Below are 13,451 nucleotides of genomic sequence, written 5' to 3' on the forward strand. Positions count from 1 at the left end.
TTTGTAGACTCTCATCCAAATAATAAGAATCAACTCGAGGACGCCTAACAAAATAACAACAACGTTCAAATGAAAACAAAGCAAAATAAGAAATAAAACAACAGATTGTTTTGGGCAAATCTGCTATGAAAGGTCTCTTGACTGCTTTTAAAAAGCAAAGAAGTCATTTTAGGGAGCTCTGGTGGCCTAGTGGCAAGAAGCTGTGCTGTGATCCCCCAGGGGTGTGGTTCGAATCCACCAGATGCTCCGCTGGAGGAGGGGTAATCTCCTCTTGTGTCAGTCAGATCTGATTTGATGGTATACAAACACGCACACACACACATATAATAAAATTTTTTTTTAAACCCACAAAGGTGTCATTTTGAGGACTGAAGCATGCCTAACCCACGTAGAGGTCCTTTTAATCACTTCAAACGTATGCAAAAGGTGAGCAGTGAATAAAGATGATTGAAGAATTGATGCCTTTGCATTACGTTGATGAGGAATGTTGAAATTTCCACGGACTGCCAAAAGAACAAACAGACGTGGCTGGGAGGAAACACAGCCAGAATGTTCTCCAGCAGAGAAGATGATGAGATCGTTGTCTCCTGTACTTTGGAGATGGGATCGGGGAAGATCCGTGGCTGCAGAGGACATTGTAATTGCTGGAGGGTCACAAGACGAAGTGGAATGACACAACAACCACAACAGTGGATTCAAAGTCACCATCCATCAGGAATGTAGTGCGAGACCGAGCTGTGGTTCTTTCTGTTACACGTAAGACCTCCGGGAGCTGCCCCTGACTTGAAGACAGAGAATGACAACAATGACAGGCGTGGGTGGTATCTCGACCTGGTGTGGAGTCTTTTCATCCCTGTGAGAAGTGGCGATGCTGGACGTCTCCTGTGCTGACTTGCCGTCCTTGGACTTTACTTGGAGAAGGGCATGCCCATGTATTCCCCCCACTTGGAAAAATTGTGTTTTCTTAATAGTAGGTTTTGAGAGTTCTTGATATAGTTTGCATTCAACTTCTTTATCGGAGAGATATGATTTACAAAGACCTTTTCCCCAGTCTGTGGCTTTTGAAAAACAGAAGTTCCTGATTTTGAAGTGCAACTTATCCAATCATATACAAATGGAGAGGGCTTTTGGTGCAATTCATAAGCCGCTGCAAATATTCCATGTGTTCTTCTGGAAGTCTTAGACTTTACACTGAGGTCTGTGGTTGATTTTTATTTCATTTCTCTACAGAGGAGAAGTTATAGTGAAAATTGACGATGATGATAATAATGATGCAGTTCTTGGAAATGCTCCTCATTGATGCTAAGAAATATGGAAGACAGCCTACAGACTTGGAAGAGCTCCATCATTGTGTCCACTGCAAAAAAGAGTGATCCACAGAGTGCAGAAGTTATTAATGTAATTAACAAACTAAACTCTCTAAATGCACAGAAATATTGGTAGTTATAGAAGAGAGGTCTGTACAGATATGATCTTAGTTATAGAACAGAGTTTAGGTCTTTTGTGCAAAACTTACTCTCAGCTGTATTTGACTTGATGACACTTAACCAGTGCTAAGTGAAACTAGTGCTGTTATATCTGGAGGAACACTCTTCTACTTTGTACATCACTCTTTGTCAATGTGCAGTATGAAGTAACCTAGGTTGCTGTGATGCTTAACCTTGTACCATTGGGGTATCAAATACCAGAATGGTTTCTCAATATGTACAGTGTTTGGTGGAGCTCACAATTGTAAAACGAGTTTGGAAGCAGGAGTGGCATCTACTTCCTAAACCACATGCCTCTGGAAACTATTCTATGAATTTGGAGAAATGATGATAGTTATGGAAAGGCATTAGGTCTTTTTGTTCATAGAGTTGCTATGAGTTGCGCGCAACTCAATCATCATCATCATCATCATCATCAACAACAACAACAACAACAAAATTATCATCGCATGCAAATAAAATCCTGCTGAAGATGATTTTAAAAATAGCTGGAGCAAGTATGTTGACAGGAAATTGTTCAAGTTCAATCTAGATTCAGAAGATATGGAATGAAGAGTATCATTGCTGAGGCCAAATGGATTCTGGTGGAAAGCAGAGAATACAAGAAAGAGGTTTACCTGTGTCTTTTTGACTTTGCAAAGTCATTCAACTGTGTGGATCATAATAAATGATGGATAACATTGCAAAGAAAGAGAATTCCAGAACACTTAATTGTACCCATTTGGAGCCTGTCCATGAACTAAGAGGTAGTCATTTGAACAAGGGGAACAGGACAGTGTGGTTTAAAATCAGGAATGATGTGAATCAGTGTTTATCCTTTCAGTATATTTATACAGTCTGTAGGCTGAGAAAATGATTGTAAAATGTGGACTACACGTAAAAGGACTCAGCTTCAGGACTGGAGGAAGACTCCCCAACAACCTGCAAGATGCACACAACACAACTCTCTGCTGAAAATGAAGAGAACTTGAAGCACTTACTGCTGAAGATCAGCTTGCAGACTTTAAGAGGGAATACACTTCAACACCAAGAAAGCAAAAATCCCCACAACTGAGCCAATAAACAGCTTTCTGGTCGATGGAGAGAGACTGAAGTTGTCAAGGATCTCATTTCATTTGATCCACAGTCAATGCCCACAGAAGCAGCAGTCAAGGAGGGAGAGGATATAGTGCATTGGGCAAATCTGCAACCCAAGACATCACATTGAAGACTAAGGAGTGCCTGACCCAAGCCTTGGCATTTTCACTTACCTAATATCCCTGCAATAAATACGAGGTGTTTATTAAAACGAATATGTCGCCACCCAATCAGATATATGCACACCCATGTTTATTGCACCTTCATTTGCAATAGCAAAGAGCTGGAAACAACCCAAGTGCCCATCAACAAACGAATGGCTAGAGGAGCTCTGGTATATTCACACAATGGAATACCATGCAGCATTGAAAAACAAGGAACTCATGAAATATTATTCAAAATGGGTGACCCTGGAGGACATTATGCTGAGTGAAAGATCTCAGTCACAGAAGGACAGATACTGCATAGGGCCACTGTTGTAAAATGGGACTGACATCAGGGTTGAGAGAAGACAGGAAAAGAGAGGAGGAATGATGTATACTGCATTGAACCAGATGAGGGAGAGAACTGTTTAAAAGGGACATATGAAGGGGTATTCTTGTCATTACAGAAGTCCAGAGTGAAGGCTGCATAATGGAGTGGACCTGGGGGGAGGGATTGTATAACAGTGAAAGAGTTTTTCTTTTTCTTTTCAAGGAGAAGAGTGAATTGGGGGGAGGGGGTAGGCAGGGAGAAAAGTGCAACAATGAATGACTGGAAATCCTAAGTCTCTGTAAACTTTCATTTAAATTAATAAAAAAAAGTTGTTGTTTTTGTTATGTGCCATCGAGTCACTTGCAATTCATAGCAACCCTATGTACAACAGCCCTAAACTGCTCTGTCCTGTGTCAATTGCACTGTCTCCGATACACCCTTCCCGATTACCCCAGTCACTGAATCAATCCGCCTCACAGAGGGGCTTCCCCTCCTGCGCTGTCCCTCCACCCTACCAAGCATGATGTCCCTCTTCAAGGACCGGTCCCTCCTTACAACATGTTCAAAGTATGTTAGACGAAGCCTCAGAATCCTTGCCTCCAAGGAGCCACCTGGTTTAACCCTTTCCAGGATAAATCTGTTTTCCTAGCAGTCCATGGTACCCTCAATGCTCTTCTCCAGCACCACAGCTCAAAATGTATAACTATATATATGTCTTGGAGAAGTTGCAGCTGGAATGCTTCGTGGAGGCAGATGATGACGTCTCCTCTCACATACTTCAGCATGTCAAGGCGAGGCTTTTCCTTATAAGAGGGCCATTAAGCTTGGAGAGGTGAATGATTGATGAAGGAGAGGCAGACCCTCAGCCAGGTGCACTGACACAGTGACCACAGCAGTGGGCTCAAGTGTGTCAGAAACAATGAGGATGGCACAGGACAGGGCAGGGTGCATATCAGTTGTTCACGGGACCACTAGGCGTCGTACTCGGCCCGATGGCACCTAACAACAATGGTATCGTGAACATATGGTGGTGGCGGTTGTTTGCCGTTAAGCTGGAATGAACTCCTAGCTGACCTTCCAGCAGGTTTTCAGAGGCTGTAGACAACATGGCAGGAGACTGCCCATCCCTCTCCAAAGGAGCACCTGCTGGATTCGAACTGCCTGCCTTTGGGCTGCCAGTGCATCACCTTACCCCTAGGCCACCAGAGCTCCTGCGTATGAATAGATAAATACACATTTTCCTGTATGCCATGGATCTTCTCCATCACCTGCCTTAGCTGGTCACATTCTGACAGCTTACGTGTGGCTCTGTTGCTGGAAGCTGTGCCACTGCTATTTCAGATATGAACAGTGTCACCCACGTGGCTTCAGTGGTGATTCTAGACTAAGAGACTAGGAGGAAAGGGCCTGGCAGCCTAGTTCTCAAAGTCTTTCATGATCACAGCAGAATATTTACAGGACAGAGCAGGAAGGTGAGCCTCTGATGTTGGAAGATGACTGACATACGCGGTGGCTGTCACCATGCTCTGTGCAGATCAATGCCTGTGACAACAGTACAGGACTGGCCGGTGTTTCACTCTATTGTGTCGCTGTGGTGACCACAAGTTCGTACTGACCCAGCAGCAGCTTTCAAGAACAATCATCATTTTATGAACAACACGAGAGAGTGGCTGGAGCTGTGGACACCTTTACTCTTAAATATTTCAATGGACATTTCCAGACAGACCCTCCTGAAAGAGGCAGATTTCCATTCCCAGATTCTCAGGGTGATGACGGAAATGGGGACAATTTATCATCTGTCCACGCTGTCGTCCACCCCCAGCCAGCACCCCGGGGTTGTCATGGTCCCTGAGTGCCCCTGGTGGCCCATCTCCTCAGGGACACTTGTAAACCCCTCACATGTTCTCTTTCTCTGACTCCTGGCTTGTGGCTGAGGCTAATGCGGGTGGGATCAGGGATTTCTTTTCTCCAGCTGTTTCTCCTGTCTTGTTCTGTCAAATATCACTTCTCCAGCCCGAGCAGCAGGCCCCATCATCTTTCTGGTGGCTGTCAGTGACACAGTCTAGCCCAGCCTGCTGTTGTCAGGTGCTGTCGAGTCGAGCATGACTCATAGCGACCCTGTGAATGACACACTTGAACCCTGTCCTATTCTGTGCCATCATCATCTCTAACACTTGAGCCCATTACTGCTGTCACTGTGTCAATCCACCTTGTTGGGGGTCTTCCTCCCTATTTCTGACCCTCCACCTTTCCAAGCTTAATGTTCCTTTCCAAGGACAAGCCCCTCCTAACATTTCCCAAGTACGATAGATGAAGCCTCACCGTCCTTGCCTCTGAGGAGCACTCTGGCTATACTTTCCCCAGGACATATCTGTTTATTTTTTGATTGTCCATAGGATATTCAGTCCCCTTCTCCAACACCACAGCTTAAAAGCATCAATTATTTTTCTGTTATCCTTATTCATTGTCTAGCTTTTAGAAGCAATAACAAGTAATTGAGAGGACTATGGCCTGAATCAGGTGCACCTTAGTCTTCAAGCTGACATCATTACTCTTTATTATTTTGGAGAGGTCCCTGAGAGTGGACTTGTCCCCCCTATTCCTGTAAAAAATTTCCATCTCACACCAGACATGAAGGTGTATCCAACCCTTTTACTGGATGAACACGTGACTGGGAACACTTGGGGTGGAGGGCTCTGAGAACCAACCCCCCCCCTTCCTATACTCTAAGCCTCTCTCTTACTTGCAGGGGTGGCCAGCATCTGCAGTTTCTGTTTACTCTTTCTTCCATCTTTCCCTCCTAGGGAGGGGCTGGAGAAAGGGTCCCCAACCTTGTAGGGTCAAAGCAGAGGTAGCTGGATGTGCCTGGAGGGGAGGGATGAGTACTGACCACTCACGTCAGCATCCTCCTCGGGCACAGGCTGGAGTCAGCAATGGCAGGGACAGAGAGGGGGCCAGATTCCAGAGCCAGATATGGGCCGGGGGAGGAAGCTCAACCGTTTCCTTCGGATGCTGCCTGCCTGTTGTCATGGAAACCAAGCCACTCTCTTTTGAAGGACCCATTAAGGTGCAGGCTATAATCAGCGCTCTCCAGCGGACCCCCACCCTCCCCGGGAGGGGACCACCATTAGCGCTGAGAGAACAGCAGCCCGAAGGCCTGGAGTGACGCAGCAGCTAAGTTCTGTCCTCCCTCCCACCCAGCCTGAAAGGAAAATTTTCCAAAGCGTGTACAGAAGGGGGGGCGGCGAGCAGGTGACAGAGAGGACAGGGCCCCTGGAGCCACTACTTCCGCTGCCCCCTCCCACAACCTGGAACTAAGTCAGCCCACGCTGGCTGGTCAATCCCGATGGAGAGCAGCGGGGGGCGACTAGGGAGAGGCTTTGTGGAAGAGTTGACCTTCCTCATAGTTCTAGAAAGCAGCTGGTGAGCTTGAACCAGTGACCTTTTAGTAGGAGTATCAACACGTTAGCCACTGAGCACATCCTACTCAGGGCAGGGCTCTGTCTGACAGGCATGAAAGTCTCAGTTGCAGCTCTGTGGACCCCAGCAGACCCTGCTCCTCTGTGCATGGTGGCACCATCAGCTGGGAAGACAGCAGAGGCAGATGTCAAGTCGACCACACTGTCAGCCAAGGCTCAGCACAGACTGCCTGGGTTCAAATCCTGGGCCTGATGCCCACTTGCTGTGTGAGCTTGGGGCCTTAGTGTTCTTATAAAAGCATCATCTTCTCATTTGCTGGGAATTCAGAGCCGCCTCATAGCCCACCCTTCCTCTGCTTTTTTTCCAGGGCTGTAAATCACATGGGCAGAGATTTCCCATCTCACTCCCAAAAAGCCACAGGTGGATTTGAACTTCTAGAGAGGCTTGGCCTCTGTGCTTACAGCACGACTGGCAGCGGGACAGTGCAGGACTGGGCAGCATCTTGCTCCCTCAAACAAGGAGTCCCCCATGTGTCATGTGTCGTGAAACCAGCTGCACAGCACAGTGCAGGCAGAAGCTGGCCTTCCTGGCTTGAGCTGCAGGCCTGGAAACTGGGGACCTGGCCCGTGGTGTGGCCAGGTGGGCACGGTTAGCTGAACGCCCTGCCCGCAGCATCTCTGCTAAAAAAAACACCCCCGAAATCCAACAGAACTCACTGCTGTTGACTCCGGCCCCTGGTGCCAGCCTGCGTGTGACAGGGGCCGACCCCCGTGGGGTGTCCGTGGCAGCCGTTCTACAGGAACTGTCATTTTCCAGGCCTTTCTTCTTTGATGCCGGCAGGTAAGTTTGAACTACAGACTTTGAAGTTAATACCTGAGAGCAAATGGTTTATGACACTCGAGTAGCTCTGGGCTGGTAGCTCATCCTCGCCTGGGTGCAACCTCCCCACTCTGTCTGATGGAGGTGTCCGGACTCGGAGGTGTTTACGTCTCAGCCCATACACAATGGGAGTCAGCCCTGAGCTGCCGCGGGGGCCTCCAGAGGGGAAGCTCGTGGGATGGACTGGGCTTGCTTAGGGGTTTTGAGGAGTCCTGGTGGTACCAAATGGTCAGCAGTTCAAACCCAGCATCCGCTCGTCAGGAGAACGATCTTATCCCCATACAGACCCACAGCACTGAGAAGCCTCGGGGGCGAATCCGGTCTGTTGTCCACCCTGTCATCCAGCTCCCTGGGAGTCAGAATCGACTCAACAGCCCACAGCTGTGGGTTTGGTGTTTGGCCTGGTAACTGGGGTCTTTGAGAGAATTACAAAGTTGTCCATGGGGTCTAGCCAAAGGGAGGATCCTCTGAGTCAGAGTACAGCGGAAGTTTGTCAGATGCAGGCTCCCAGGCCTGCCTGTCCCTGGTGGACTGAAGCTACAAGGGCGCTGGAGACGTGTGTTTTCTAGGAGCTTCTCAGTTTGTCACCCTCAAGCTGAAATTGGAAAAACCAAAGTGGTCCCAGCTGGGCTGGTGGTCGCATGCAGCTGGAGGGAGTATGTCGCTGGAGATCATATAGTGGAGTGTGTGTGTGTGTGTGGGGGGGGCCAGTTGCTAGGTCAGTAGTGGCCACAGAGCCAGTTGTAGTCCCTAGCACCCCTGCAGGGCCCACAGCTCTGTGGGTGTTTGTAGGAAGCTCTGCCCCGGCATCTGCCACTGAGTAACCAGTGGGAGCAAACTGCTGACATGTTGGTTCTCCATCAGATGTTTCATCACTGTGCCACCTGGGCTGGCATCAGTTCTGACTCCCTGGGACCCCATGTATCATGATAGAATGTAGAATGATCCCCCTACTCCAAGTTTCAATATTTGTAGATGCAAAGATTCTCCCAACCTGGTAAATTCAAACTGCCAACCTTGTGGTTAGCCATTGAGTGCCACCAGGGCTCAATCCTATAGGCAATGATAAGGCTGGAAAAGGGTGGAGGTGAGGGGTGTGATCCCATAGAGGATCTAGAAAGAGCCCTGGGAAGACTGACCTGGCTGTGGGTGGGGAGCAGGGAGACAAGGAACAGGCCAGGATGTGAGCACAGGCAGGTGAAGAGGGAGGCCACAGGGTGAGAGGAGTGACCTCTCAGGGTGGGCCTTGGAGTGTGTTGGGTGCAGAGGGGCTGTCACATGGCAGGGCCTGGAGGAAGAGGCCAGTTGGGGGACGTCGGGGCCCCGTGGGTAGTGGGGTGCTTGTGAGAAACTCGTGAGGAGAAAGCATGGAATCTCAGAGCAGAGCCCCCTTCCACACTGAAGTCCCTGGGGGCTACATTTCCAGATGCCTTTTCCTTTCTGAAAATGCTCTCATTCCCAGAGGGTGATTTGAAACTCCCCAGAAAAATCTGCTACCATTAGCCTCTCTCTCTTCCTGGCCACGCATGGAGGGTTTCTGATTTTTTTTTGGTTGGGACTCTGAGTCAATTCCAACTTGTGGCAGCCCCGTGTGACAGAGGACAGCTGCCCGCTGGGACCCCTCGGCCACCCTCTGTGTGGACTGATTGCCAGGTCCTGTCCCAGCCGTGGGCTGAGTTTGAACTGCTGAGTGCTTAACTGATGAGTCACTAGGCCTCCTTCTCAGCGTTCAGTATGCTACAATGGCTTTTGTTTGGCTTGTTCATGGACCCATCAAGGCAGTACTTCTGGGGAAGCGGAAGATAGCGTTTGTCTGGGGCTGATAAGGGGAACGGCAGCTGTCAGAGCTAATCAGGAATCAATGCCACGTAATTGCTAATTAAATGAACCGAACTCTCTCCTGGGGCTATTAAGTTGACTAGCCGACACTTGAGTATCCACCAATTTAATTACATTCCCAGTAAACACCTGCGTTAAATAGCTCCCTGGGATGTGTCTGTGGGGGGCACCCAGGAGAAAAGGGATCTTCCTGTGTGTGTTGAAACTATCGATTCATGTGCTGGTTTATTCTTGGAGGCTTGTATTGATTGAACAAGCTTTTATTGAGCACCTGCTGGATGCCAGCCCTTGCCCCCCCCCACCCCGTAGTTGAGTACTGAAGGCTTAGTCCTGAAAATACACATAGATTCCCTGCTTTCATGGTTCACAGAGCAGCAGTGGAAACAGACGTATGAACAGATGACACGCAAACATTATATGCAGAGCCCCAGGAGAAAATATCTGGGGCCAGTGAGAACATTTATATAGACTTGACGGGGCAGCGAGAGGGCAGAAGGAGGCAAGTTTCTCCTGAGCAGCTACAACTTGGGTACGAGATAGAACCGGCTGAGGGAACAGCAAAGGCAGAATCCCCGATGCTGAAGTGGACTTGAATGTGGTGTCTTTGTCTTGCTGAAGAGGTTGTAGAGAATTGGGGTGAGTCTCAATGACACCAGTTCCCCTACCAGGCCCATGCACAACATACTTGCCCTGTGATTGGTTCTGTTGAACTGATAGAAAGGGAGAGGGGAAAATAATTTCTAGAGCTTTCTTTGAGAAGCAGACCCTTAGTCTAGGGAGAGCTTCAAATTTTACTCCCTCACTGAGTCCCAGGCAAAGTTGAAAATTCTGCTTTTGAATCAGTTATTTTGTGTCTCCAGGCCTCTGGGGTGTTTGAGTGAAGGGGCCAATATCATGATTAGCATATAACTACAAGTTCATGGTGTAGATAAAGAAAAAAATAATCAAACCACACCAAACCGAGACAGTAACTTGGCTCGGATGCAAAGTGTCCCGTGCGTACAGCATGTGCACAGTTTCCAACGGTTGTTTTTTCAGAAGTAGATCTAAGGCGTGGACTTGAAACCTTCAGTCTTCTGGTTGTAGCCTGACATAGTCACCATTTACACCACCAGTGATGCCAGGGCATAGCTGTTCTAGCCTTCTTCCCCTCCCTGTTCCTCCCCTGTCCCAGGGAGTTATCCAGCCCTTCACCTGGCCCCTACCCCAGATACCCACTTGTCCATGTCAGAAGCGTCGACAGGAGCCTGCACTGTGAGGCCGGCTGTGATCTGTTGTCATAGATATTAGAACAACAAAATCACTAGTCTTCCACACAGAGCTCGACCACAGCTCTTCTCAGTCTTCTTTCCCACCTGAGGTCCTGGACCCGAGGTCTCACTTCACCTGAGTCAGCTGCTCAGTCTTTCTTCCCACCTGAAGTCCCGAACCCGAGGTCTCACCTCACTTGAGTCAGCTTCTCAGGTTTTCTTCCCACCCTCGGTCCCATATCTGAGGTCCCGCTGCACCTGAGCCAGCTGGAAGCATCTGGGCTGTCTGTACCTGGGCTGCCTTCCACTTCCCTTCCTGCTTCCCTCAGAGAGCTCCCAGGACGCAGCTTCACGCAGGAATGTCAGCATCATGGGACTTGGAAACGTGGGCGGCTTGTTTCCCTGCCTCAAAGTTTCCTTTGTTGTCACCTGGCATGGCAGTACTCCTATCTTAAACGATACGGAATGAAAAAAACTCATGCATGTAGAATACTTGGACAGTTCATCTCACAGAAGTCTGGAATGGTCTTGTCCATGATATATTGTCCCAGGGACAGTCTTATCAACTGGCCATCTTACTTACCTGTTGGGAACTTAAAGGCTTGTTTCTTTCATTTCACCTGTTTATCTAGAAAAATAATGCATTAAAAGATCCTTTCAAACGAGGAGTAGGTCTCCAGGTGTCTGAACACCCTGTAGCCATCCTCCCCCCTCCCCCCCCGCCCCGAAAAAAAAGAGGGCAAAAAAGAGGCTGGGCTCACTCGGGGGAGCTGTCCGCCGTCCCGGTGCTGAAGTGGGTCCCACGAGGCGCTGTCCGGACACTCGGGTGCTGAAAACATTTCGCAGTTTCCAGTTGGAGACCGCAGGGAGCTGTCCGCAGCCGTGGTGCTGAATAAAACTTGACTCACCTCTTTCTCGTGCTTGGCGCCCACCCACCCTCCGCCTTCACTTTCCCCTCCTCTGACTCTTATGAGTCCCTCGTTCCTTCCTCTCCAGTTCTATTCTCAATGACAAAGGGAGACACACAGAGAGACCTCCACCTTTACTCATATTTACTCCCAATTACAACTTACCTCCCAGGTAGCCAGCCATCGGAGTCTCCACCGTCCAAACATCCAAATTTCGTTGTCTCCATCATTCTCCTGGAAGATGCCTTGCATTGATCTGCAAACAAACCTCATCCACGATACCGAGTCCCTCTCGCCTCGCATCTCCCTGCAGCTGCAGCCCTTCCCTTATGAGTCTTACCTGTTCCTGATCCTGTTACAAGATGCAGGTGACCAGTGGCTGCCGAGGGCAGAGACGTGCGCTTTTAAGGGCTTTGGGGAGGGCGGGGAGCCGGGAACCCTGGGCGGAGCTTCACCAGCCGCCCAATGGGAATCGGCTTTGGAACGCAGCTTCCAAAGATTACCTCATAGGTTGCGGCCTCGGCTTCAGAATAAAAGTCTGACATCTGTTCCCCCCTCCCCTTCAAATGCCCTGGTGGTACAGTAGTCAAAGCTCTGCTTGCTGCTCACCAAAAGATCCGAGGTTCGAACCCACTGGCCACTTCTTGGGGAAAAGATGTAGCAGTTTGCTTCTGCCTTGGGAACCTTCTGGGGCAGGCCTCAAGGGGCTCTGAGAACAGGACTCTGTAACAATGGGGTGGGGGATTTCCAGAGGATGTGCGCTTTGTAATGTTGTGATTTCCCTCACCTGATCCAACCTGATTCTGTGTCCCAGAGCTCCCAGTCCACTCAGTAGTCCTGGCTGGTTCCTGCATCTCCCACCCATCCCTCGACATGTGCTGGCCTGTCATTATGTTGATGGGAGCAGACTGGAGACTTTCTAAGTATTTAAATGTGTAGACAGAGATCCTGGGCAGAGAGGGCTCAGAGCTGGAAATGTGGATTGGAATCTAATGAATCCTGACTCAAAGCTCAACTGTCGTCGTTGTTGTTGTTGTTGGGCACTGTCAAGACGACCACCACTCATGGTCACCCTGTGAACAACAGCTCCATACTTTGCCTTATCTCGAACCATCCTCACTATCCGCCATGCTCCCTGCGGTAGTCACCTGTCCATTTGTGTCACTGAGAGTCTTTGCTGACTCTTTGCCTTTCCCAGCCTGATGGTGAGACCAAGTTTCACTATCTTTGCCTCTCAGGAGCTCTCTGTGTCACTCCTGAGAGGCACCATTTGTCTGGGACACTGTGTGGGGCAGTCAGAAACAAATACATCGAATTGGTTGCTTTTGAATTGACCCCAAGTCATGGTGATGCAATGTCCTACATGAAGCTACTCTGTTGTGTCTTACTGGCTGCCATCTTTATGGAAGCAGATTGCCAGGCCTTTCTTCAGTGGCACATCTGGGTGGATTTGAACCCCCAACTTTTAGGTTAGTAGTTGAACCACCAAGGGACCTAACCTGGATTCCAATCTACACTTTCCTCCTCATTGTTGTGAGACTTTGAGTACAAAAGAAACTCTATCTCAGTTACCATAATGGTGAAGTGGGCATAGATAATAGAGATTTCTCAGAGATTTGTGGTGAAGAATTAATGATGTAGTAGCAATTGCATATTGAAAAGAACCAATTATAGGGCCAAGGTGAGGCAATAAACAAGTAAATAAGTGAATGAATGAGACCGCTCTTTGTAGTGATGACTTCTGTGCAGACAAGAATAGACGAGGGATCAGCAAATTACCTCTCTGAGGACCAGAGAGTCAATATTTTCAACTTTGCAGTCAGATGGTCTGTGTCATAATGAGAAAACTATGCCACAGTAGCTTCAAAAGAGCGAACATGTAAACAAACAGATGTTGATGTGTGTGGATAAAACTGTATTTATTAAAGCAGGTGGCAGTTCGTTTGCCCCATAGGCCATAGTTTGCCATCCCCTGTTGCGGGATGTGGCTGGCTGGTGAAGAGGACATTGCTGTAACCCAGGTCAGTCTATCCTCCTGTCTTTCTTTCTTTCTTTCTTTCTTTCTTTCTTTCTTTCTTTCTTTCTTTCTTTCTTTCTTTCTTTCTTTCTTTCTTTCT

The sequence above is a fragment of the Elephantulus edwardii genome, unplaced genomic scaffold, assembly GCF_000299155.1.
Source record: "Elephantulus edwardii isolate Elephantulus edwardi_28Jun2011 unplaced genomic scaffold, EleEdw1.0 scaffold00185, whole genome shotgun sequence".
NCBI classification, from domain to species: domain Eukaryota; kingdom Metazoa; phylum Chordata; class Mammalia; order Macroscelidea; family Macroscelididae; genus Elephantulus; species Elephantulus edwardii.